General features: G+C 44.2%; 1 protein-coding gene across 2 annotated transcripts in view; it reads right to left on the reverse strand.

Moving 5' to 3' along the window:
• The window catches only part of GPR20 (G protein-coupled receptor 20), a 44,355-nt gene extending 24,625 nt beyond the window's left edge, over positions 1 to 19,730 (reverse strand). The window contains exon 1 of one of the 2 annotated variants that reach the window (XM_020980143.2): positions 19,549 to 19,730. The gene's annotated coding sequence lies outside the window, so the exon portion shown is untranslated. Of the gene's footprint in view, positions 1 to 19,544 lie in introns of both variants that reach the window. The other variant, XM_020980144.2, reaches the window with a different exon arrangement.
• Between the last annotated feature and the right edge of the window lie 7,871 nt (positions 19,731 to 27,601).

Here is a 27,601-nt window from a genome sequence, read left to right on the forward strand (position 1 = left end):
AGAGGAAGGAAACCAGCATTTATTAAGCAGCTCCCACATTCCAGATACTGTGCTAAGTACTTTACATATGTTTTCTCATTTGATCCTCACAACAACTATGGGAGGTGCTATTATTATCCCCATTCTACAGCTGAAGAAACTGAGGCAGACAGAGTTTAAGTGACTTGCCTTAGCAAGCATCTGAGGCTGGATATGAACTCAGGTCTTCCTGCCTCCAAGCCTTGGGCTCTATCCATTGTACCACCTACCTGCTGGGAGATGATGGGAATTAGTCTGTTAAATATTGCATCCTTTAGGAAGTCTTTCCTGGTCCCCTAAGTCAGTAATAATAATGATAATTATTATTATTAATAACTCATATTTCTAGAGAACTTTAAGGTTTACAAAGCATTTTCCTCAGGATGATTCAGTGGGAAGCACAGTGCAAATGGCGTATTATAGAGGAGGAAACCGGAGCCTAGGGAGATTAAAGGGCTTGCCTATACAGCCATACAGCTGGCACGGGCAGGAGCCAAATCACACAACACTTTCTCTAATGCCAGGAACGTGTATGCATTATAGTGATCTATGTGCCTCATTGCCTTGCTTGACTATAGAAGGCAGAACCATGTCTTAGCTAAAAGTTGTGTCTCTTTGTGGGAGCTGGGAGGGAGAGAAAATAAGAGCTTGTTAATTTTATAAAATGAAAATGAAATAAAAATTACAAAAAGAAGGGGTCTATCTCCCTCTAGCACTTAAAGGGGAATTCTGCAACCAGTACAAACAGCAGGTGCTTCATAAATGTGTGTTGTATCATATCAGGGACCAGGGTCACGCTAGGTACAAATATTTAGGGAGCATTTTAAATCAGAATCACAAAATGTCTGAGTTAGAAGGGACTTCACAGGTCATCTGGTCCAACTCTTACTTGGACCTCTTGCTATTTGTGTGTGTGTGTGTGTGTGTGTGTGTGTGTGTGTGTGTGTGTGTGTGTATGGGTGTATGTGTAGAGGAGTGAAGTGTATAACTCTGTCTTGGGGGTAACTGACATCATGAAGGAAATAAACGGGATTGAGGGATCAGAATGGCCCGGAGGAATGTTAGTTTTGCTGTTCAGTCATTTCAGTCATGTCTAGCTCTTCATGTCCCCATTTGGGGTTTTCTTGGCAAAGATACTAAAATGGTTTGCCATTTCCTTTTCCAGTTCCTTTTATAGATTAAGAACTGGGGCAAACAGTTAAGTGACTTGCCCAGGTTACACATTTAGTAAGTGTCTGAGGCCAGATTTGAACTCGGGAAGATGAGTCTTTCTGACTCCAGGCTCCCCACTCTACCCACTGTACCGCCTAGCTGCCCTATAATATTAGTCTAGGGAAGCTAAATGAGCTGAGATCTAATGTGGAACTGGGCAGTTTCCTTTAATCTACACTGGTAATCGTCCCTTGATATGTTATTTCTGAATTTGTAAGTTCTTTTATTCATTGTGAATAACCCCTAGAAAATGTGTGCTTCGGGTCTGGAGTGGGCTAATCTAAGTAATTTCCCCACTCTGGGCCTCAGTTTCATTATCTGTAAAATGGGGGTGAAGGCACTTTGATAAAGGCCCTTTGCCTCTAAATGTGGTCATCCTAACTAACCAGTCTGGGGGCATTTAGACATATTCCCAACAGTCAAAAGTCCATGAAGGGCACATGAGATGACAGAGGAAGAGGAAGTGTCACCACTCCTGCCTTTGGGGACAAAGCTACACTGAAGGACTTGTGGTTTTAGAGTTTTTCCTCTGGAAATTTTTCTTGCCCCTCATGATATCTCGGTGCCTGAAATCCCACCATTAGAGCCATGGATTTTAAAACTTTAGCACTGCAATGGATTTTAGAGGTCATCTAATCCAAAACTGTCCCTATTTTACAGATGAAAAAGCTGAGGTCCAGGAGAGAGGAAGTGATTGCCCAAGGTTCATAGAAGCAGGTGAACAATACATCCCAGACCAGAATTTAGGTCACATGGCTTCCAGCACAGGTCTAGTTTTTCATAGTGTGGGTGTGTATGTATGGGGTGGGGTGTAGAAAGTCATAATGGAATGGAGAAAGGTCATTGAGTTGCAGAACTGGAACAAACCAATCTCATTGAGTTCATACAGAGCTCAGATCCTTGGCTTCCAAATCCAGAGCATTTTTCATTACACTGAGCTGCTTTCAGAGCCTTATCCTCCTCTTCCTTTTCTTCCTCCTCCTCTTCTTTCTCCCCTCCCTTTCTCCTTCTCCTCCTTTTCCTGCTCTTCCTCTTCTTCTTTCTCTTCCTCTCCTCCTCCTCCTCTTTCTCTTCCTCCTCATTTTGGCCCCTGTTCCCTTTATCCCCTCTAGGCCAGTGAAGGCAGAGCCACTCCTATCCAGGGATCAACAGGCATAAGTGTTTTGGAGCATTCCATGCTGATGTAGAGATAGCTGGCTGGGCCCTTAGAGGGTGCTAAAAAAAAAAAGTGCGAAAGCTCATGGGCACACACTCAGTCTATGCAGCTCCCTACTATCATGAAAGCAAGGCTAGCTCTGTCCCTCACCCTTATACAAACTACCTCTTCTAGGGATATACCAGAACCTTCATACTCCCTAGGGTCTTTCCTATACCCTGGGAATTTTTCAGGCCTTTTACATCCCCTAAAGATGCATCAGACCCCTTATATCCCCTAGGGATCCAGGCCCCTTTTGACGCCATTGAGATGTCCTAGGCCTTTTATACCCCCAGTAGATATGCCCCAGGCCCCTTATAGCCTATGGAGATGTCCCAAGCCTCTTATATTCCCTAAAGATGCCTCAGACTCCTTATATCCCCTCAGGATGCCTCAGGTCCCTTGTATCCCCTAGGGATGTCTCAGTCTCCCTATACCCTCATAGAGATGCCGCAGACCCCTTAAATCCTATGGAGATGTCCCAGGCCTCCTTTCATCCCCTAGAGATGCCTCAGGCCCCTTATATCCAACAGAGATGTCTGTTCATCCCACACAAGGAAAACCATGTGAAAGGTCTCGATGCTACTTTTTTGGTTATATTATGAAACCCTTCTACTGGCAATGAAAGTTCTCCCTAACCCCATTTTTCCTTCCTATTTCTGCATCTCATCAGCTGCCCTGCCAGCGACTCCAGAAGGACAAAGATAGACTCTCGGTGGTATTTCACTGTGACGCATCTTCCCATGTGCCTTTTCCCGCCCCTATTTCTGCTTCAGCAAACACTCAGCTCTTATCCTGCCTCTTATTCTGCTTGATAGCCCCAGAATCCTGGGCTGCTCTCCAGAATGCTTATGAACCTCTCTGTTCCGCTGTTTCCAAAATGAAGAGCATATTCTTTACCAGTAGCATTATGAATCATCCTGGGGAAATCCCAGGGAGCAAGAGACATTGAATAAAGAGCGCACATCCCTTTCTAGACCCACTATTCTCCTGGGACAGTATCTAGGCTAACAGGACAGGCTAGAACCGCACACAGAGATAGTAAGTAGAGGCAGACATGCTTGTATGTGCCTGTGACTGTGTGTGTGTGTGCGTGTGTGTCTGCTTCTATGTCAGACAGACAGAACATATAATGTCTGGGCTGTAAAGGATCTTAGAACGTAGAGCTCAAAGAGACCAGATTACAGTCTAATCCAACTGCCTTATTTAAGAGAAGAAGAAAGTGAGGTTTTGAAAATCAGTAACTCAATAAACATTTTACTTTATGCTTTTTTTTTTTGCTCTTTGGTGAGGCAATTGGGGTTAAGTGACTGTCCCAGGGTCACACAGAAGTAAGTGTCAAGAGTCTGAGGCCACATTTGAACTCAGGTCCTCCTGACTCCAAGGCCAGAGCTCTATCCACTGCACCACCTAGCTGCCCCTCAATAAACATTTTAAAGCACCTACTATGTACCTGCCCTGTGCTAAGGGCTGAAGATACAAAAAGATCAAAAGATAGTCCCTGCCCTCAAGGAGCTCACAGTCTAATAAGGCAAACAACAAGCAAACAAATATGACAATGACTGCCCCAGATAAAAGAGGCAGAGCTGGGGTTAGAATCCAGGTCTCTAGGCTCCCAGACCCAGGGCTCTGCTTAGTTCCCCAGACTATTTCCATAGTATAGCCACAGAGAAATGACCATACTAAGCAAAGTGCAAAGAGACACAGGATCCCATCAGAAATCAGTCACCACGTGTTGATGAGAGGTGGGTGGTGCAGCAGAAAGACGTGGGCTCAAATCCTATCTCAAATGTGACCTGGAATAGGTCAATTAACAACCGTCTGCCTCAGTGTCCTCATCTGTGAAATGGGGTGAAGAAAAGCACCAACCTCCCAGGGATGTCGTGAGGATCAGATGAGACAAGACATATAAAGTGAAAACCCAGCAAGACCAAGAAAGTGTCCGGAAAGAGCAGATGGTCAACAGTCATATACTGCAGAAGTCAAGAAGGATGAAGGCTGAAAAAAGTCAATTCAATATGGCAGTGAAGACATTGCTGATAGCTTTAGTGAGAGCAGTTTCAGTGGAATGATCAAGTTGGAAGCCAGACTGCAGAGGGTTTAGAAGAGAGTGAGAGGAGAGAATACAGAGGAGGCGCCAAGCAAAGACAGCTTTTCCAAGCAGTTTAGCTAAGACAGGGAGGAAAGATAAGGGATTATAGCTAGCATGCATGCTAGGGTCCAGTGAGGGTTTTGTTTTGTTTTGTTTTTTAGGAGAGGGGAGACTTTGGCATGTTTGCAGGCAGCAGGGAAAAAATCAGTAGATAGGGAGAGAGTGGGGATGGTGGCGGGGGGTGACTTTCTTTTTTTCCCCCTTTTTTTTTTGGAGGCAAGGTTAAGTGACTTGCCCAGAGTCACACAGCTAGTAAGTGTCTGAGGCCAAATTTGAACCCAGGTCCTCCTGAGTAGAGCTGGTGCTCCATCTACTGTGCCACCTAGCTGCCCTCCTTGGGGGGGGGGAGGAACTTTCTGATGAAGAATGTGGAAAGGAATGGCATCAAAATTACTTTTAGCAGGATTGGCCTTGGCAAGAAGGGCCACGTCTTCATCAGAAGTGGAAGTGAATGAGATAATGGAGGTGTCAGTTGGACACAAAGATGAGGAGGGACAAGAGGGAGCTCCAGTGAATGGCTCTCATTCATCTATCTATCTATCTATCTATCTATCTATCTATCTATCTATCTATCTATCTATCTATCTATCTATCTATCTATGAAGCTGAGAGAGTGAAGGAAGACTCATCTTCCAGAGTTTAAATTTGGCCCCAGACACTTACTAGCTGTGTGACCCTGGGCAAGTCACTTAACCCTGTTTGCCTCAGTTTCCTCATCTGGGAAATGAGCTGGAGAAGGAAATGGTAAACCACTCCAGTATCTTTGCCAAGAAAATCCCAAATGGGGTTATGAAGAGTTGGACACAACTAAAAAATGCCCAAACAATAACAACAAGGAAGTGAAGGTTATGGGTAGAATGAGAAGAGAAGAGATTGATAACAACTGCTGTGTGTTAATGGGAGAGGAAATAGATTAGACAGCAGTAGGATTGCCTTGCTGCAGAGAGGTCTGAGTTGAGATTAGGTAGCATAAATGTGTAGAGGTCCAAGCCAGCCATGGTTTGTGGTTTCCTTCAGTTCTATTGAACGGCACATAAGTAGGAGCAACGGAGGCAGATGGTCAGAGTTGGGTTGGAGTTGGGCAAGATGTCATTTGAGATAGGACAAGGGCGCAAGCGATTGAAGAACAAAGGATATTGTAGATTTGAACTGGTTTACCAAGAGGCTGAGATGGGAAGAGAAGAGAATAGAGCCAGGGCAGGGTGATGGCTGGGGAAAATACTGAGGGACTGAGGTTATTAGAGGTACTGGGGGGGGGACAAAACATAGAAGAAGTGAAGGTAGAGGGAGACATGGGAAGATAAAAGATTACAATCTGAAAAAGAAAGAGTTTTGGGGTCTTAATCATGGAAGTATTCCACTTGTGGGTGATGGCAAGAGTAAGGGTAGGACCGTTGCTGTATATAACTTAAGTGGAATGGAAATACGTCATAAAAGTTGAGTAGATTAAGGACCTGAGAAGTTAGATATTTGAGGGAACATTAACATGTTTACTGAAATACCCTAGTATGAGGTCAAAAGTTAGGGTGAAGAGGGAGACTGTGAGCTAGGCAGTGAACTCATTGAAAAAAGAGGACAATGTCCTAGAATCAGTAGATAACAGTTACCAGGAACTAGATTGGGTGATAGATTTTGATTGCATGAATGTCAAAAGGGGAGAGGCTTCTGAGTCATGATAGTAGAGGGAGAGCTTAGGAGTGGCCATGGGAAACAAGGAGTATGCTGATTCCCTCACTATAACCAGTGAGTCAGAGGGGATAAGTAAAAGTGCAAATGGTACTAGATAGGGTGGCCAATGTCGTCTGGAGGGAGCCGAGAGACAGTGAGCACAGAATATAAAAGGAATAAGAGAGGAAGTGTTGTAAGAGGAAAGAAAGTTTGTTGGAGTGGGTGTTCCAGAGGACACAGGGTCAGGAAGTTCTGGAGTGAGGCATGGGGAGGGGAGGAGTAGTATCTGAGGTGTAGGGGATGAAGACAGCAGATGGCTAGAGTTGGGGTCAGGAGGTTGTTCAGCAGTAGGGGTTTCAACGTGGATTGAAACAGTAAGTACGAAATCAGGCATCTCTTGGTGATCACAGAATAGAACAGGACTGGAAAAAGCCCAAGGCAGTAAGACTGGCTTGGCTCCAAGTCTCCACTGGCTCTTACCCACTTTCCTCAAGAGCGGAGCTGATCATCTCCAGGCCAGGGAAGGATCACTGACTAAAGGTCTGCGTATTCCCAAATAACCTCCCCATCAACCTCACTTGGGGGCTAAAATTCCACCATTAGATCCTACCATCCATCCATCCATCCATCCATCCATCCATTCATTCATCCAAAGATTTGCTTTGGATAAAGCCATGCAGCCTCTGTCATCATTGTTTCCTCACCCATTATCTCTCTAATATTCAAAGCTAACCTCATTTCCTTTTATTTTTTGACAAGGTTAATAAGCTAATAAAAGATCAAAGGAATGCAATGGGGACAGTTTATCTAAAATTCTAGCAAGGGAATTGTTAAAGCAGCTTAATCTCATAAAAAAGATGGTGAGATGTGGGTGAGACCAGATTACAATTAGATAGACTAGTTAAATAGCAGGACTCAAAGAGTAGACACTGTTGATCTGGTATCAGCTGGGAAGGAACTTTCAAGTGCTCTAGGGAATCTGTGCTTGGCCCTGCTCTGTGTTAGCATTTTTATCAGTAACTTGGATAAAAAAATAGATGACATTGTTATTAGATTTTCAGATGACATAAAGCTGGGAAGGCTGGTCAATGCACTAGATGCCAGAGTTAGGGAGAGTTAGGATTCAGAAAGATTCTGAGATCAAATGAGATAACTTTTGTAAGATACCTGGCACAGCGCCTATCATACAGTAGGTGTTTAATAAATGCTTATTCCATCGGTATTATCCATCTATCCATCTTGACAAGTCAGAACACTGCATGGAATTAAATAAGATGAATCAATAGAGATGAATGGGAATGAACTTGGATTTAAAAGATTGCCTTTGCAAGTACCAGATAGGGGAAGCATGTTTGGACAGTAGTTTTTCTGAAAGAGATCCGGAAGTTTTAGTGGGGTACAAGTTCAATAGGGTCAACAAATTCAATATGGCAATCAAAAAAACTAATTCAGTTTTTGGTTGCCTTAAGAGAGGCATACCTTCCAGTAGTCAGTTTAACTGTACTCACACAGGACTAGATCACAAGACCGGGATTTTGTTCAGTTCTGAGCACTACAGTTTAGGAAATCAGAAAGCACATTAATGGGGCAGCTAGGTGACACAGTGGATAGAGTACCACCCTTGGAGGACCTGAGTTCAAATTCAGCCTCAGATACTTGACACTTACTAGCTGTGTGACCCTGGGCAAGTCACTTAACCCCAATTGCTTTGCCCAAAAAAGGTACATTAATAAGTTTGAGGGCATCTAAAGAAGGGTAAACTATGAAGAAGGATCTCAAGTTCATGCCATAATAAGGATCATTCAGAGATACTATGGGTGGTTAACCTGGACAAAAGAAGGCTCAATGAGGGACATACCAATTGTCTTCAAAGATGTAAAAGGAATGGGTAGCTAGGTGGCTGGGGGCATAGAGCACCAGTCTTGCAGTCAGGAAGACCTAAGTTCAAATCTGGCCTCAGACACTCGTTATACGATCCTGGGCAAGTCACTTGACCCTATTTGCCTCAGTTTTATCATCTGTAAAATGAGCTGGAGAAGAAAACAGCAAAGTGCCAAGAAAAGCCCAAATGGGGACATGAAGAGTCAGACACGACTAAAACAACTGAGCAATAACAATGTAAAAGGTTATTACACAGAAAAAGGATTAGACTTATTCTCTTTGGCACCAGAGAGGGGAGAGAACTAGGGATAATAGCTACAAGTTAGAAAGAGGTAAATTTAAACATGAGGTAAGAAAAAAAAATCCTTCCTAATAATTACTGCCACCTTGAAGTAAAGTGGGCTGTTTTGGGAAGCAGAGGGATTCCCCTCATTGGAGGCCTTGAATTTTAATTTTTTTTTTCCAGGCAATTGGGGTTAAGTGATTTGCCCAAGGTCACACAGCTAGTAAGTGTCAAGTGTTTGGTCTGAGGCCGGATTTGAACTCAGGTCCTCCTGACTTCAGGGCCGGTGCTCTATCCACTTTGGCACCTAGCTTTTTTTATTTTATTTTATTTTTTCATTGGAGGCCTTTAAGCAGAGACTGGATGACCACTTGCTAGGAGTTCTTGTAGGTGAAATTTTTTAAAAAAAATTTTTTTGTAGGGAGAATTCTTTCCCAGGTATGGAACGGAGCAGTTGGCCTCTGGGATCCTTTTCTAACTCTCAAATTCTATAATTCCATGATTCTGTGACTTCCTGGTCTTGAAGCATCAGTCCAAGAAATCTAAATTCTTCGAATCATAGAATATGAGTTAGGCCATCAAATAGCATCTGGTCCTTCCTAACCTGGCCCTTTACCACCTTTCCAGGCCCCTCTGTATATCCAGTGACCAATGGTCCCCTCGCTCTTCCAAGAACAAGACACTTCATCTCCCAACTCAAGGCATTTTCTCTGGCTGTTTCCATGCCTGGGGGACTTTCCTTCTTTCTCTCTGCCTTCTGGCTTCCTTGGCTTCTTTCAAGTCTCAGAGAAAATCCCACTGCTCTACAGGAGGCCTTTCCCTATCTTTCTAATTCTAGTACCTCCCCTCCTTTGATCATCTCCAATTTATCCAATACACATTGTTTGGACATATTTGTTTGCCATTGTCTCCCCCGTTAGACTGTGAGCTCCTTGAGGGCAGAGACTGTTTTTTTGACTCTCTTTTTATCCTCAGCACTTAGCTAAGTGCCTGGCACACAGTAGGCACTCAAAAAATACTCAATGATTGATTGACTAGTAGAACCCTCACCTCAGCTGGAATGTTTCTCCATTCTTACTGACAAGTGGTCACTGAACACCTCCACTGGTAAGAAACCCACTATCTCCTGAGGGAGGCTTCCCATAATCCTTCTGAGATGAGGGAGAGGATAACCTTTTTTTCATCCATTAATACACACATCTGTATTCAGTCTATCTTTTGTGCCCAGTCCTGTGCTAGCAATGTGTAAGGACAGAGAGGGCACAGTGGGGTGGAAGAAAGGCCCAAGCCTGGACCAAGTCAGGAGATCTTTGTTTTACTCATAGCTCTGCCACTAACCTGTTCTGAGGTTATGGCCAAGGCATCTGACCTCTCCGAGTCTCAGTACCCTCCTTGGTAAAAAGGGGATAATAATACTTATACCCTAACTCACTGGGTTATTATCTGGAAGCTGTAGATACTAATTCTAAGTTCAATTTGGATTTCCAAGACACACTATGTAGCCAGGACAGGCTGCCTGGAGAAGTTAACACTTGGAGACCTCTAGGATACTTATCAGTCAGCCAGCTAAAAGTAAGGTTCAGTGGAAATTAGACATAGGAGGCACGAGAGAGAGGGGCCATCAATCAGGTGACTGGAGAGAGAAGGGAGCATGTGAAGTCACCCCAAAATGAACCATTTCCCAGAAATCAAAGCATTTGGAATCCCCCCCACCCAAGGTAAAACACCTCCTCTGACTTAGAACCAGGGGTACACTAGGGAGCCAACCTGCACGGAAAGCCAAGTGTTAAATTTTCAGTGTGAGCATTTACGCCTCAGAAATCATCAAATGCTACAAATTAGGGATTGATTTATTGTTTTATGGATTGTCTAGATTTAAGAAAGTGATGGAGAACACATTAACAATGAAGATTCAGCTTAAAAGTATGTCAGTCATGCAGTACAATCTCTTCCCCCCTCAAAAAAGAGTCCATTGTTAAACATTTACCAACACACCGATGCTTAGAACCCTAGACTCAGAGATTGTCAGGGGTGGAAGGAACCCTAAACATAGAAAGCTAGAGCTCAAAAGGAACTAACATATAAGTCAGATTGTTAGGAAATAGAACACTAGTCTTGAAAGGGGATTTAGAGACTGTCTAATCTACTCACCTCATAATCAATCAGTCAACAAGCATTTATTGTTGTTGTTGTTCAGTCTTGTCCGACTCTTCCTGACCCCATTTGAGGTTTTCTTGGCAAAGATACTGGAGTGGTTTGCCATTTCCTTCTCCAGCTCATTTTACAGATGAGGAAACTGAGGCAAACAAGGTTAAGTGACTTGCCCAGGGTCACACAGCTAGTCAGTGTCTGAGGCCAGACGAGTCTTCCTGACTCCTGGCCCAGCACTCTATCCATTGTGTCACCTAGCTGCCCCAACAGGCATTTATTAAGTGCCAAACCGTGTGCCTATTCCATGCTAGGTACGGGAGGACACTGGTTAGTGAGTCAGTCAGCAAACATTTATTAAGTGCCTGCTATGTGCAGGCACTGTGCTAGGTCCTAGGGGTAAACAAAGAGGCAAACGACAGGCCCTCCCCGAAGGAGTTCACAATCCAACTTCACAGGATAAATAGGAATAATTAACAGAAGGAAGGCCTTAGAATTAAGAGCGGTCCCTGGGAAAGGCTTCACATAGGAGATGGGATTTTAGTAGGAATTTAAAGGAAGCCAGGGAAGGCAGTAGGCAGAGATGTGGAGGGAGGGAATTACAGGCACGGGGGCAGCCACAGAGAATGTGGAGCCAAGAGATGGAGCATCTTCTTTGTGGAGCTGCAAGGAGGCCGATGTCACTGGACTGAACAGCATGTGTGGGGGACTAAGATAAAAAAAGACTGGAGAGGTAAGAGGGGGCTAGGTTATGAAGAGCTTTGAATGCCGAGCAAAAAGACAAAATGAAGTAGTTCTTGCCTTCCTGGACTTTATGTTCCATTGGAGGAAGGAATACACACAGATTTAAGTATATATCATACATATGCAAGGTGATTGAAAATACAAGGTAATTTCAATGGGGAGAGCATGAGGCACCAGCAGCTGGGGGAATCAGGGAAGGTGGCCTGATGTACACAGTATTTGAGCTGAGTTTGAAAGAAGCTAGAGATGGTGACGAGGAGGGATTTGATTCTTGGCATGGGGGACAGCTTGATCAAAAGGTTGGAGAGAGGAGAAAGAATCCTTTGTATAAGGGAGAACAAGTAAACCAGCTTGGCTAGATTGAGTGCATGCAGGGTTTGAGGTGTAATTAGCTAAGAAATAAAGGTGGGATTCAGGTTGTTAGGGCTTTAAATGCCAGAGGGCTTTATACTTGAACCTAGGGGCAATAGGGAGCCACTGGCACTTCCTAAGCAGAGGAGTGACTGCTCCAGCTTTAGGAAAATCCCTTCAGAATTTGGGTGGAAAATAGAGAAGGAGAGATTTGAGATTGTCATTTTTTCAGTTGTGTCTGACTCTTCGTGATCACATTTGGAGTTTTCTTGGTAAAGCTGCTGGAATGGTTTGCCATTTCTTCCTCCAGTTCATTTTACAGATAAGGAAACTAAGGCAAACAAGGTTAAGTGACTTGCCCAGGGTCATATAGCTAGTAAGTGTCTGAGGTCACATTTGAACTCAGAAAGATGAGTCTTCCTGAATCCAGGCCCCTACTCTATCCACTTCAACACCTACCTGAGATTTGAGATAAGAAAAGCAATTAAGAGGCTTTTACAAGAATCCAGGCAACAAGTGAGGAGGGCCTGACCCAAGCCAGGGTAAGTGAAGAGGAGAGGACAGATGCAAGAGATGTTGCAGAGGAAGAAATGGCAAGATTTTGTAAGTGAACGTATTCATGGGATGGGAGAAACAGAGGATCTGAGAATGATTCGAAGCTTTGAAGGTAGATGACTGGGAGAACGGTGGAGTCCTGGACAGAAACAGGAACCAGCAAAGGTATAATGACTCCCAGGGTTGAGGTACCCACTACCTCCCAAGGCAGACTCTGGGACACCCTTATTAGCAGAAGTTAGCCTTACACTCACATCTGCCTCTGCAATCTCCTCCTGCACCTCTGAGTCCAAGGTGACCAGTGATTCCTTTGGCCTCCTCAGGGTGGAAAGTCCATCACTGGAGGCAGAGGCCTAGACCCAATGATCTTCTGAGATCACTTTGACAGGGGAGCCTTTCATTTCCTGTTAACTTAGCTCCTTAATTAATCCTGGCCTTTTCCCTTTCCCAGGAAGCTCTCTGTCTTTCTACAGAAAGGGTCATGGTCACCTCTAAGAAGGACTCTGACAACTTCACTGAGCAGTAGTGTCAGCAACAAAATACACAAATATCAGAAGCATGGCGAGGCCAGAATTCACCAGGAAAGGCTTCTTAGAGGAGGCCAAAAACTCCCATGGGAATTTCAGGGGAAGGGGGAGGTACATTGCATGGCAAAGAGAAAACAGAGTGTCAAAGAAGAACAAAATTTTGGAACTAGAACAGGGCTTAGAGATTACCTAATCTAACTTTCTCCCATATTTCCCTTCCTTCTCTCCTTTTACAAATAAGGAAAGTGAGACCCAGAGAAGTGATAAGTCCAAAGTCACATGGTCAAAAAGCCTCCTTTTGTTTTTTTCTTTTCCTATATCTATCTGTGATGGCCAATGTCTATTTTAGCCAGTCTACCCTTCTACCAACCTATCTTTTCTTTAGCCACTTACAGCTTATAAAGAACTCTTTTTCCTTTATGAGTCAAATATTTACTATGCCTATTTTATAGAGGTTTAGGAAACTGAGGAAGTCAGCCCGTCAGTCAACTAGCATTTATTAAGCACCTATTGTGTGTCAGGTACAGTGCTAACTACTGAGGACATAAAGAAAGGTGAAATCAGCAGTGTAATACATGAAGGGGCTAGCCTTGCAGTCAGAAAGACCTGAGTTAAAATCCTGCCTTTGACACATGTTATACATGAAGGGGCTAGCCTTGAAGTCAGAAAGACCTGAGCTTTGACACATACTGTCTATGTGATCCTGGGCAAGCCCTTAATATCCTGCCTTCTTCCCACTTTTCTAGTCTCCTTCCATCTTCCTCCCTTCCACATACTCTGTGAAGCAATGACACTGGCCTCCTCACTTCCTCATCTCCACCTCCTGGCTTCCTTCTAGAGTTGGCTGAAGTCTCACCTTGGGTAGGAAGCCTTTCTCTGTCCTCCTTAATCTTCGTGCCTTCCTCTGTTGAGTACCTCCAATTTATCCTGTGCCCTATCTTGTTTGGACACGTGGCTGTTTGCTTGTTGTCTCTCATTAGGTTTGGGAGCTCCATGAGAGCTGCTTTTTTTGCTTTCTTTGTACATCCAGAACTTCTTAAAGTGCCCAGTACAGGGGCAGCTAGGTGGCGCAGTGGAATGAGCACTGATCCTGGATTCAGGAGGACCTGAGTTCAAATCCGGCCTCAGACATATTACACTTACTAGCTGTGTGACCCTGGGCAGTCACTTAACCCCATTGCCTAGCCAAAACAAACAAACAAAAAATAAATAAATAAAGTGCCCAGAACATAGCAGGTGTTTAATAAATGCCTGATGACCAACAGACTGCCAAATCCACAACCTGTATCAGTGCAGTGAGTTTCCACAATGGGAGTTCTCTACAGTTACAGAATCATGGGTTCTCACCTCCCCAACCCACCCCCCTCTAATAAATAAAAGGAAACAGGCTCAGAAAAGCAACTTACTCAAGCTGACACACAGAAAAGGAACAGGAAACCCCAAATATCAGGAGGTGGTAGGAAGAACCTCTCCCCTCCCCCCTTTCTCTCCTTTGTCCTTCTCTTCCTTTGCTCTCTCTTCTTCCCCCCTCTTCCTTTCTGTCTCTGTCCTCCTCCCTTCTCTCTCCCTTCTTCTTTGTCTGTCTCTCCCTCCCTTTCTCTCTCTCTCCCCCTTTCTCTTCCCCCTCTCTCTTCCTCTCTCCTCCCTCTCCCTTCCCTTCTTTCTCTCTCTCTCTTCCCCTGTCTGTCTCACGCAGATGCAGATGCACCACACTTGCCAAGCTATGATATTTTTTCCCCCATATCGCCCTCCATTACCATAGTTCAGGCTTCACTATTTCTAGCCCTGATTGCTGTAATGGCTTCTGTTTATACTTCTAGGTAGGCTATTTGCTTCCCCATTTGTATGTAAGTTTAAGAGGAGGGACTGTTACATTTTTTTCCTTTGTATGCTCAGTACCTAGCACAGTGCTTGGCACATAGTAAATGCTTGTTGATTGATTCTTTTTTGTGTGTGAGATAATTGGGGTCAAATGACTTGCCCAGAGTCACACAGCTAGTGATTGTTCTGTGTCTGGGGCTGAATTTGAACTCGGGTCCTCCTGACTCCAGGGCTGGTGCTCTATCCACTGCATTTGGTGATTGATTCTTAACTGTTCTCCTTGACTCTAGCCTGACTGCGACCACGCACAGGTATTCTGTGACTGCTGTGGCCTCTATCTTACCTCTTTATGTACCCCATGAACATAGGGCCCGGCTATTTCTTCTATCAATCTTATTTTTTCATCTTAGGTGAAGAAATATTGACCCTGTGAGCTTCAAAAGGTCAGAAAAATCACTAGAGTTCCAGGGAAGGGAATCCATGGCAGAGACATCGTAGCCATCACTGCCAAGCCGGGCAAAGAAGCAGCAAGACTCCAAGGTGGGGCTAACGTGACCCAATCCGTTAGTGATCCAGAAAGGAGCTAGTCACCATGTCCTGCATGCAGTGCAGCAAGTCCCGCCTTGGCTAAACTAGCAACCCCTTTAAATCTGAGTCCACTCTCCCCTGGAAGCAAGGTGGTAGAAAGGTGGGTTCCCCGTTTCCTATATCTCTATACTTCTGTTCTTGCTGTATCTTCTCAGTAAATATCTCTTTGTAAAAACTAGTTGATGTTAATTGTTTGTTGATGACATCAAGGATAAATCAATTGACAAAACGTGATAGTAACAGGCATTGGCAAATGATCCTGGGGCAGTAATTACTGGTGATTGATTGTTGAGAGGAACACACCGGAGGGGGTGCAAGCACGGAGCATTAGAAAAAATACCCCCAAGCCCTCAGGGGTACCCCAGAACATGAGGAGGTAGCCAAGCTCTGGAGATCTGATCTGCCAGTTCGAGTTGGGAGAGAGGCCCTGGAGCCAGTAAGGACTACTTTAGTATCATCCAAGGGCCAGCACAGGTTCTGGTATAAGGTAGGTTCTTCACAAATAATTGTTGACTAAAACTGAATAGAATACAAAATGTTAGAGCTGAAGAGACCTTAGAGGCATACGGTCCCAGAAAGCCAGAACTGGAAGATTTCACAAGTCATGAGTCCAACATGTACCTAAAGTGAACATGTAACTTCTGCTTAAAGACCTTCAATGATGGGGAACTCACTAATAATAACAGCTAACATTTATATAGTGTTTACTATGTGCCAAGTACCATGCTAAGTGCTTTACAATAATGAGGAAACTGAGGAAAACAGAGGTTACTTAGTTGCAAGGGATCTTAGAGGCCACCTAGCGCAGCTCCTCATTTACAGATGAGGAAACTGAGGCAAACAGAGGTTAAGTGACTTGCCCAGATTCACAAAGTTAGTAAGTGAGGTGGGATCTGAACCCAGGTCTTCCTGATGCCAAATCCAATACTCTATCCATTTGCACCACCTACTTCATAGGGTTGTTGAGAGAAAAGTAGTTGGTCAACCTTAAAGCACTAGAGAAGTGGGAATTATGATCATGATTGCCCTTTGATGAGGGTGGGGGTCATCTGGTTCAGCCCTCTGTCTCCATGTCAGAGTAAAACTCTAGGGGATCTGGGACGTTGAAAGGGTTTGGAGATGCCTGGAGAATCTCAGTTCACTGGGGCTGCACTGGCTCCTTCCGCTCCCAGTCTTGCTGGGGGTGAGACTGCAGCTGGTCTTTGTCAATAGGATCTCCTCCTCCAAGTCCATTACCCAAACTTGCCTGAGGCCCATGCCTTGGACTGAGGCCACATCCCCACCCTTTCTCTGGCTGAAGACCAAATCTGCTCTCAGCCCCTCATGGCTGGATACCACCCTGCCTCATCTCTTTCCCTTCTATGAGTGCCCATGGGCCCCTTGGGGAGGCCTGTATGTCCCCTGTCTCCAGCCCCCACCAGACTGGGATCTCTCTTTCCCCTGCATTCTCACAGGGCCAACTGGGGACTGTGTTCCTGGCAATCCGCCCCGGGCAGTTGAGGCTGCTCCTGCTGTTGTCCAAGGAGCAGGTCAAAGGGAGCCTGTGTCGATCATGGGCTGCTCCGGGTGGACTCAGTGACTTTCTATGTGCCCTCTGGCAAAGTCATTCCACTTCCAAGCCTCAATTTCCCTAGCTACAAAATGGCAAGGAGGGAAAGAGAAGCCTTGGACTAGGTGATCCCAAGAAAGTGCAGTAGAATGAAAAAGAACAGTGTGATTAGAATCAGACTCTGGGTTCAAGGCCTTGTTCTATTTATGGTCAAGCAAGACCTCAAACAATTCTCCCCAGCTCTCTGGGCTTCTGTACAAAATGAGGAGATTGGTCTAGATTATCTCACAAATTTCTTCCAGTTTCAATGTCCTAGAATTTATGTCAGGCTCACTCAGTGGCCAGTGTCTTATACTCCCTATCTCCCCAGGAAAGGGGCAGAGAAACCTCTTTTCAGGGACATAGGCCTCCCCCATCCGTGGGAATGAAGTGAGTCCCTTAGTTGAGACCCTTGACTCCACCTGGGTTGGGAGTTAGAGAGGGGGGCTGGACTCCATGATCCCAGATGGAGAATGCTGTGCCTGTTATCCTTAATGGGGTACAGTGGGAAGACTGCTAAACTTGGGGGCAAAGGACTTGAGTTGGAATTCTTTACTTCCTGAGTAATCTAAGACAATTCACCTCAGCTTTCTCAGCCTCATTTCCTCATCTGTAAAATGAGATGGTTGGACTGGATGACCACTTCTGACTCTTCTAGCCTTCCCATTCTATGATTCTAATGTTTAAATATTTCTATAGCAGAAGATACTGAGGACTGATGTGACAGAAGACTTTCTGAGCCATGAATATATTTGGCTGCTGGACAGATGCCCTTCTTCATCTCCCACCATCTTCTCTGATCGAGTACTGCTATACCTCCCCTTTCATGGAGAAACTTAGAGAATCCAAGAAATAATCAGAGAATCATAGACCTGTGTGGTTAGAGGGAACTTTAGAATAGAGAACAAGGAATGTCAAGAGATGGAAGGGACCTGAGACACATCTTACTTCTGCCACTTACTACCTGTTTGACCTGGAGTAAAATGGTTAAATTCTCTAAATCTCAGTTTCCTTTTCTGTAAATGAGGGGCTTCGACTAGATAGCTAGAAGCTGATCGGTGATACTATGCTCCTATGTCAAAGCTAAAGGGACCTTAGAAGATGGAATGTTAGAGCTGGAAGTAAGCTTAGAGACATCTAATCTAAGGCCCTCATTTTACAGAGAAGGAAATCGAGGCTCAGTTGAAACGATTAGTCTAAATTCACAACTCTTTCCATTTATGCAAGCTCTTCTGCCCTGAAAAACAATAACTCCTCCCCATACAGCTTTTTACTTTCTTGAAAGCACTTTCCATTACATTTTTCTCATTTGAAAATCACAACAACCCCGGGAGGAAAGGTCACGCATAATTCCCATTTTACAAAAAAGGAAACTGAAGCTCAGAGAGATAAAAGAGCATGGCCACTGAGTCAGTGACAAAGCCAGCACTAGAATCCAGGTCTCCCAAATCCCAAAGCCCTATGTAACTCATCTTCTGGTAAAATCCTGGTCCAAACTCTCCTTCCTCGTCAACAGTGAGCCAATCGACATTTATTATACCTACTATGTGCCAGTCACTGTGTTATGCACTGGAATACAAAAAGAGGCAAAAGACAGCCCCTGTCTTTAAAGAGCTCGCAATCTAATGGGGAGACAACAAGCAAATACGTTCAAACAAGTTATATATAAGATAAATAGGAAATAATTAACAGAGGGAAAGCACCAGAATTAAGAGGGTTGGAGAACGTTCTCTGTAGAAGATGGGATTTAAGTTGGGACTTGGAGTCCCCTACAACTTAAATTTGTAAAAAGAGCCTTGGTTTAGGAGTAGGGGATTTGAGTTCTAAACCATCCCACTGCTGACTTGGTAGATGAACTTTAGGCAAGTCCAGGCCTCAGTTTCCCCATTTGTAGAATATAGGGGGTTGGACAGGTGGCCCGGGAAAGAGCACTGTCTTCACAATCAGAGCTCTGACACTGACTTTAGGCAAGTCATTCATGGGCTTTAACTTCCACTGTAAATGTGTGGGTTTTTTTGGGGAGAGGGAGGCACTAGATGGCCTCCACGATCCTTCCAGGTCTAGATCTAAAATTCTATCTATATATAGTCTCCGAGGACCTTTTCCATCTCCAGCATTCCAGATTCTAAGTCCAAGCTTCCTCCTGGTAACACCATTCTATTTTCTATCTTCTTAAGGTCCCCTTGTAACTCTTGCATTCCAACTTCTGACTTCCAATGGAGAAAAGAATTTTTGACTGGACCTAGGATTTCCTTCTTATAGAGAACTGTGGACAGGCACTTCCTCTACCAAGCCGAGTCCCACTTTCTTTGCAATTTATGGCTTTAGAGAGTCGTCTGGGGCATTGGGAGGTTAAGTGATTTGCCCAGGGGTCACACAGCCAATGGGTGTCAGGGGTGGGATTCGAACCAACATCTTCCAGACTCTGAGACCAGTACTTTATCTATTTATGTCAGGCTAGTTCTCATAATGAATAAAGGTTTGCAAAGCGCTTTCTGAACATCAGCACTTTTGAACCTCACAAACCCTGTCCCTCTTGGGAACTGCTTTGGGTCTACCCTTCTCCTCCAAACCCGGACCCGCACTTATTTCAGCTTGGCTCCTCCGTCCACACCCTCTCTAGCTCACCAGGGATGGGCGCGGGACCTCTGTCCACCCTCTTCTGACAGGGGACGTCTTGACCCCAAAGCCCTGGCAGGAGTCCCCCGTGTCTACCCAGCCCCCGTCTCCACTGCCTCCCCATGCCAGGCGGGGGAGCCCCGGGACCAAATCCTGCTAAGGGATAACGGACCGATAGATGCTTGCCCACTCACTCACTCCCTCACTCGCTGGAAGAGCTGCAAGGAGTCCGCTGAGACCCCAACGCCCCTTGCGGTCCCTCTCCCCTGCCGGTCCGGTGTGCTTCAGTCCCCTGCCGGCCGTGTGTCAGTCCCGTCTGTCTCTGAGGCCACTCCGGGAACCGAAACGGAGCCGGAGCAGGACGTCAGGAGTTTGCTGAGTCTCCCCGGCCCCTTTTGGGCAAAGGCGGCTCCCGCTGGGGGCGAGGAGGCGGGGCGGGGGCTGGTGGTGGGGGAGAGGGGGAGGCGCCGCAGTGGGGCTGTCCAGGGGGAGTGCTGGGGGCTGGGGGCTGGGAGGGAGCATCCCTCCGGTCTTTGTGCAAGCACATGTGCGTGGGAAGGCAAGGTGTGTGCCCCTGGGTGGAGGAGAGGGAAGGAGACAAGGTGGTATGCATGGCAAGAATGCCCTGTGCTGTGTGCCAGCCTGCACGAGTGCCTGTGTGCATGCCAATAGTCAACAGTGAAGAAACATTTATAAATACCTACTATGTGCCAGGCACCGTGCTAAGTGCTGTGGAAACAAAGAAAGCCCCCCACCCCTGAGAAATAAAAGAAAATCCCTGCTCTCGAGCTTACTCACAAGGAGTCTAATGTGGGCCACAACCTGCAAAAAACTATGTATAAACAACATAGACACATGATAAGTTGGAGATAGTCATCAGAGGAAGGTGGTAAAGATTAAGGAGGACTAAGGACCTACTTTTACAGAAAGTGGAACTTTAGCTGAGACTAAGTAAGCCAGGGAGAGCAAGAGGAAAGGCATTCTGTGCAAGCCAGGGACAATGAAGATGCCTGGGAGCTGAGGGGTTTTCTCCTTCAAGGAACAGCAGTAAAGTCAGTGTCATTGGCAGAATAAATTGGAGTGACTAATGTGTAAGAAGACTGGAAAGCGGGAAGGGGTTTAGGGAGGTGCAGGCTGTGAAGGGCTCCGAACCCCAAAGAGGATTTCATATTTAATGATAGGAAACCTTTGGAGTTGATTGAATTAAGGATGTCTGGTCAGACCTTTGTTGGATTTAGGAAGATGAATTTGACAACTGAGTTGAGGATGCAGAGTAACGGGGAAAGGATCTGGCAGGGAAACCACCCACCAGGCTATTGAATAGTCCAGGTATGAGGTGACAAAGGTTTGCACAGTTTTGGTGGCAGTGTCAGAAGAGAGGAGGGAACATATGCTAGTGAACTTAGGAAGGTAAAAATCGACAGAACTTGGCAACATAATGCATGTAGGGGAGGTGAGAAAGACAGTGCAGGGGCAAGGATCTCACCTAGGTTGTGAACCTGAGTGATTAGGAGGATGATGGTACCCTTGACAGTAATAGGGAAATTAGGAAGAAGGAAAGGTTTGAAGGGAAATATTTGTTTGGACATACTGTGTTTAAGATGTTTATGGGGCATCCAGTTGTCCAATAGGCAATTGGAGATGGAAACTGAAAGTTAGGAGAAAAGTTAGGGCTGGATAAAAGGACTGGTGAATCTACATAGCCATGGTAATTGGATCCATGGGAGCTGATGAGATCCCCAAATGAAATAATATAGAGGGAAAAGAAAAGAGGGCCCAGGACATTTAGTGAGTGTGACATGGACCAAGATTCAGCAAAGGAAACAGAAAAGGAGAGGTTAGATAATCAGTAAAGGGAACTAGGTGAGAGCAGCGTCACAGAAACCCAAGAGAGAAGAGAGTACCTGACGTGTCAGACACTGCAGAGAGGTCAAGGAGGCTGAAGTTTTGAGGCAAACCCCCCCAAGATTTGGCCATTAAAAAATCTTTGGAAAGAGCAGTTCTGGTGGAATGATGAGGTAAGAAGCTACATTGTAGAAAGTAAAGAAGAGAGTGAGAAAAGGGAAGTGGAGGCAACCATTGTAGATGACCTTTAGAAAGAGTTTAGCCGAAAAAGGGAGGGGAGATATGGGATGATAGCTAGAGGGGAATGGATGGATCAAGTGAGGGCTTTTTGAAGGTGGGGGAGACATGGGCATGCCTATAGGCAGTAGGGAAGCAGCAAGGAGACGGGAAGAGATTGAAGATAAGTGAGAAAGTAGGGATGATAGAAAGAAGGGGCAGAAGACGTTGGAGAAGATAGGATAGGAAGGGATCAGCTATTCATGTAGAGGGGTTTGCCTTAAACTTAACTAGGCAATGGACTTCTATTTAGGGCCCTAGATTTGAGGTCAAGGGGACATAAGATCTAATCCTGCCTTAGACTGTGTGACCCTGGGAAAGTTATTCTTTCTCAAGTTCAGTTTCCTAAAGTGGAAGCCTTAGCCTCAATGGTCTCTAAGATCCCATCCAGCTCTAAATCTGTGGTCATCACTGCCTCACAGTTGAGGCTTCTCCAGCTTCTAGACCTGGCCAGAGATCATGCTAATCTAGAAGCAGACTTTGAGAACCCAGGGCCACCCACACCAAAATTAGATACTAGAGAATTTTAGTGTTGACCAAGTTCACACAAGTGGTAAGTGGCAGAGCCAGGATTCGAACCCAGATCAAATATCCTCTTCAAGAAGCCTTCCCTGATCCCTTTCTCTAGTAATTACCCCTCTTCACATCTCACCCAGAACTTTACTTAACTTCTCTAACGTACTTCTATGTTGTGATGTATTCTAGTTCTCTATATTTGCATCTCATGAGTTTCTGAAGAGTAGTACAATGGAAAGACCCTTGACTCTGAAGTCAAAAGGCCTAAGTTCAAGTCTCGCTTCCTCTGTCTATGCTTTAGTCCCTGCAAACAGTCAGTCCTTAATCAATGTTTGATGAATCTGATCTTGGGTCTCTGCCTCCCCATCGGCTTATCTCTCTGTAGCACTGCATTGCCTTCTCCATCCTAGCTCTTGTTAGACAATGTCAAGAAAAGCTGTCTGGTTTTTCCTTGGGCTGGAGGAGATCGGCTTGGAAGTTGGGGTTTTTCTCACCCTTTCAGAGGCAGCTCTCAGGACAGAATGAAGCTGGAATACAATGTTCCCCTGGCAAGGAAAACATCAGGCTCATCTTATACGAGCTGGCAAAGACTGATGAGTAATAGCTGATGGTTTATGGGGCTCGCTGAGTGGGGAATAGCCTTGTTTCCAAGTGGGATGTTGCAGATAAACTCTGTTTTACCTACTGGATAATCAGAGACATAACATTAACACAATTACCTGGAATTTTCCTAAGATGAAGAACTCCTCACAGTGCTCCATCCATTATCATGAGGTCTCTGGTCCTGAAAAAGTAATATAAATTCCAAGCTGTGCACCATGGGAGATGAGTCACAGGGGCTCTCCATACTCTCGGACCCAACACACAGTTCAGGAGACAATTAATAGTGTTAGGGCTCAGTGTGGGACAGGCTGGTGCTTTGCTGAAAGAAAGTTTAGATAAGATCACTGACATATTTGGCTATCCATTTGATCATCCACCCTTTCTTTGAAGATTTTCACTGAGAGTTACCTTCAGAGGTAGCCCTTGAAGAGCTCTAATTGTTAGCAAAATTTTCCTGATATTAAGCCTAACTTTGCCTCTTTGCAACTTGAACATGTGGCTCCTATTTTTTTTTTGTCACCAAGTAGACCACGTCTAATATCACCCTTCAAAGTACTTGAAGACAGCTGTTAACGTCTGTTCTGAGTCCTCTCTTCTTCAGGCAAAACACCTATCCCACTCCTTCAATCAATGCACATATTCTTGGATCTCAAGCTACCAACCTCCTTCATATTCCTCTAACATGTTGTCCTCCATGCCTGGAATGCTCTCCTGCCTCATCTGTCTCCTAGTTTTCCTAGTTTTCTGCCAGTCTTAGCTAAAGTCTGACTTTCTTCTGTAAGAAGCCTTTCCCAGTCCTCCTTAAGCTTAGTGGCTTCCCTCTGGGACTACTCCTCAATTATCCTGTCCACAGCTTGTTTGTACATAGTCATCTGCATGTTGACCTCCCCGTTAGACTGGGAGCTCTTTGAAGGCAGGGACTATTTATTGCCTTTCTTTGAATCCCCAGTTTTAATCATAGCGTCCAGTAGGTGCTTAACAAATGTTTTTTGATTTGATTTGACTATCAGAAAAAGAAATGAAGTTAATTTGGTAAAACTTACTTTTTTTTAAAAAAAGTTTTTTAAAGCCCCAAAACATTTTCAATGTTTAAAATCTGTGGACTTCCCACTCCACAAAGGGCTAGATTAGGAGTGTCTTCTCATATATCTTCATTCAAGCCTTATTTGATCTTTATAATTTTGTTAAATTCACCTTTGACTTTTTGGTGCATCATTGTTGTTTCCATTTATAATGTAGTTACTGTGTACATTGTTTTCTTGGTTCTGCTTACTCCACTCTTCATCAGTTCATATAGATCTTTCCATGTTTTTCTGTATCCATCACACATTATTTCTTACAGCTTAATAATATCCTATTACATTCGTGTACCACAATTTGTTTAACCATGCCTCCCCAATGACGAGCATCGACATTATTTCTAATTTTTAGCTATCACAAAAAGTGCTGCTATAATTTTTTTTGGAGTAGTATGAAGATATTTTTTTTTCTTATTGATGGCTTCCTTGGTGTATAAGCTGGTATGGAGTCTCTGGTTCAAATAATATAGACATTTTAGTTCCTTTATTTGAATAATTACAAATTGCTTTCCAAAATGGTTGTAGCATTTCACAGATTCACCAACAATGTATTGGTGTGTCTAACTTTCCATGATCCCTCCAACATTGATTGTTGCCAATTTTGCCTGCACACACAGGGTGTGAGGTAGCATGACCCATTCTTGATGTGGCCCTACTGACTCTTTGCATTACTTTTGATTCTAGATGTTCACTAACCATCCAATTAATAATACATTCCAGAATTTTGCCAGCAATCAAAATCAAGCTTGCTGGTCTATGGTTTGCAGGACCTTTCTTTCTCTTCTTTTGAAAATCAGGTTAATATTTCCCCTCGTTCAGTCCATTATGACCTTCCTTTTCTCCAGGGTCTTTCACTGACACACAGATCATTGACACATTTCAGTCATCCCCAACAGTTCTTTCATTACCCCAGGATGTAATACATTTGGGCCAAGTGACTTTAACTCATCAAGGGTGACCAGATACTCTGTTATTATTTTGCTACTTACCTTAGGTATCAACTCTCCAGCAGCCATTTTTATTCTATCCTGTCCAATCCAAAGACAATTTACTTTGTCAGAGAACAGGAAACCTCTCTGAGTGTTAATTCATTTGTTCATTGAATATATATTAGAGCAGCTAAGTGGCTCATTGGATAGAGTGCTAGCCTTGGAATCAGGAGGACCTGGGCTTGAATCCAGACCCTGACATTCACTAACTGTGTGACCCTGGGCATGTTATTTTACCTCTGTCTGCCTCAGTTTCCTCATCTGTAAAATGAGATAATAATAGGGCCTACCTGCCAGAGTTATTGTGAGGATCAAATGAGATAATATTTGTAAAGTGCTTTGCAAACCCTAAAGTGCTATATGAATGCTAGCTATTAAGTGCCTACTATGTGTAGGACACTGTGTTAGGCACAGGGAATTCAAAAGTAATTTTCAAAAAAAATTATAATTCTTTTCCTTGAGGAGTATACCTTCTATTGATGGCTATAACATGGAGACGTTTAAGTATAACACAAAGAAAGATCTAGATAAAATGCTTTAGGAAAATTTGAAGAGAGAGAACATACTTTCATATCAGGGAAGTGGAGATCAAGGAAGGCTTCAAGGAGGCAGCATCTGACTCTTGGCTTAGATGAGCCTTGAATGAAGAGAAGATTTTAGCAGCCTGAGATAATGAAGGAGTATGCCCTAGATGTTGAGCTACATGAATGCTCAGAGGAACTAGATAGCTTGGAGATATCAGAGACATTAGAGAAAAGCAAGCAGTCCAGTTTGGCTGGAATGTGGAATGGGTGACATGAAATAAAGGTTGGCAAGAGCCAGGTTATGAGGTTCTAGGCTAAGGAGCTTTAGGTGATAGTGAGCTGTGGAAGGTTTTTGAGCAGAGGAGTGACATGGCACTCTAACACCTGTGTACTAGTATGATTAGAGCAGCTAGGTGGCACAGTGGATAGAGCGCCCGGACTAGTCAAGAAGACTCACCTTCCTGAGTTCAAATCCAGCCTCAGACACTTATTAGCTGTGGGACTCTGGGCAAGTCACTTCATCCTGTTTGCCTCAGTTTCCTCATCTGTAAAATGAGCTGGAGAAGGAAATGGCAAGCCATTGTAGTATCTTTCCCAGGAAAACCCTAAATGGGGTCATGGAGAGTTGGATACAATTAAAACAACTCAACAGTAGCAACTAGTATAATTACTTTTGTAGCTATTTGAGAGAGAGCTTGACAAAGGGAAAGATAAAAGACAGAAAGACTAATTATATTAATAATCTGACAAGAGGTGTTGGAGTGCTAAAGTAGGGTCATGCTCATATCCCTGGAGAGACAGGGATAAGAAAAAGCAGGGGCATACTGGAGGCTCATGAGAGCCAGTTGTTAAATTTTCAGTATTAGCATTTCCATCTCAAAAACTAGCATATGCTAAAAATCATGGCATGACTTATTGTTTTGTTGATTGTCTAAATTGAAGAAGATGATGAAGAAAATGTTAATAAAGCAGATCAAATTTTAAAATGTGTTGAGTGTACTTCCCCTCACCCCAAGCTAGTTGTTAAATATTTACCACCATACCCCTAGGTAAAGAGATGTTGTGAAGCTAGAATCAACAAAACTTGGCAATTGAATGCGTGTGGAGGTTAGGGCCAGAGAACTGTCAAAGGTAATTTAGAGGTTACTAACTTGTATGACTGGGAGAATTTTGGTTTCCTTCACAGAAGTAAGGAAGTTAGTCATTTTCATTTGAGAGATGTTGAGTTTGAAGGAAGTAGAGAGATAAAAGAACCAAGAATCTGACTAGCAAAATAAAAAGAGATAATTCAAGAAGGAGAGAGGGATTGCCAGTGTCAAGTGCTGTGGAGAAATCAAGGAGGATTAAGACTGAGAAAAAACCAGCATTGGGATGAGTAATAGGGTGATTGTTGGCAGCTATTTCAATAGAGTGGTGCTGTTGGAAGCCAGACTGCAAGGGACAGACCAGTAAATGGGTGATGAGGAAGTAAAGACTGTGAGCAGAAAACTCTTATCGAGTTTAACAGTGAAAGGGAACAGACCTATAGGACCAGGAGGTAGCAGGGTCAAGAAAAGGTATTTTAAGAATAGGCGAAGGTCTGAGCATGTTTTTAGGCATCAAGGAGAGAGAATTAAAAGATCAGAGTGAGACAACGGGACTAAGAGAGACAGAGATAGAGACAGAGAAAAAGATGGAGAAAGAGATAAAGAGAAACAAAGTGAATAAGAGAAAGAAGAGAAAGAGAAGAGAGAAGAGAAATAGAAAAAGAGGAGAGAAAGAAGAGAGAAGCAAATGGGAGAAGAGAAAGAGGAGAAAGAAGAGAGAAAAGAGAAAGGAGAGGAGGAGAGAGAGAGAAGAAAGAGAAGAGAAAGAGAGGAGAGAAGAGAAAGAAATGAGAGAGAGGAAGAGAGAGAAGAGAATGAGAGGGAGAGAGAGAGAGAGAAGAGAAAGGGAGAGAGAGGAGAGAAAGACACACACACACAGAGACAGAGAGAGAATGATCATTGGAAAAAGCTCCGGGAGAATACAGGAGGGAATGACATCCATATCACAAGTAGAGGAATTATCCTTGGCTAGAAAGGACAAAAGGCTCCCTTATCTTCTAAGCCTGGAGCAAAAAGGAGCCAATGAATGAACATGTAAAGGGCTTTTGAGTCCTGGGCTAGAAGAGAAGAAGAGGGAGCTTAATAAGGCCTTAGTCCCACCAAATAGGAGTCAGGGCCTTTTATGTAGGGACAAGGTATTGAGGGTAGAGTTGAGGCCTTGAGCAGAGGAAAGAAGGTGTTGAACAATTGATGTGGGGAGTGTGAGAGGGATTCCATCAGAGATGAATACAGGGAGTACAGTACAGAAGTTAATGGATATCAAGGCTTTGTGAAGGATCTAAAGCATGTTTTGTGATTTCAGCCAGTAGCATTCACTGGGCCGTGAATAAACG

This window comes from Phascolarctos cinereus, unplaced genomic scaffold, assembly GCF_003287225.1.
Source record: "Phascolarctos cinereus isolate Bilbo 61053 unplaced genomic scaffold, phaCin_HiC Scaffold_4;HRSCAF=312, whole genome shotgun sequence".
Taxonomy (NCBI): domain Eukaryota; kingdom Metazoa; phylum Chordata; class Mammalia; order Diprotodontia; family Phascolarctidae; genus Phascolarctos; species Phascolarctos cinereus.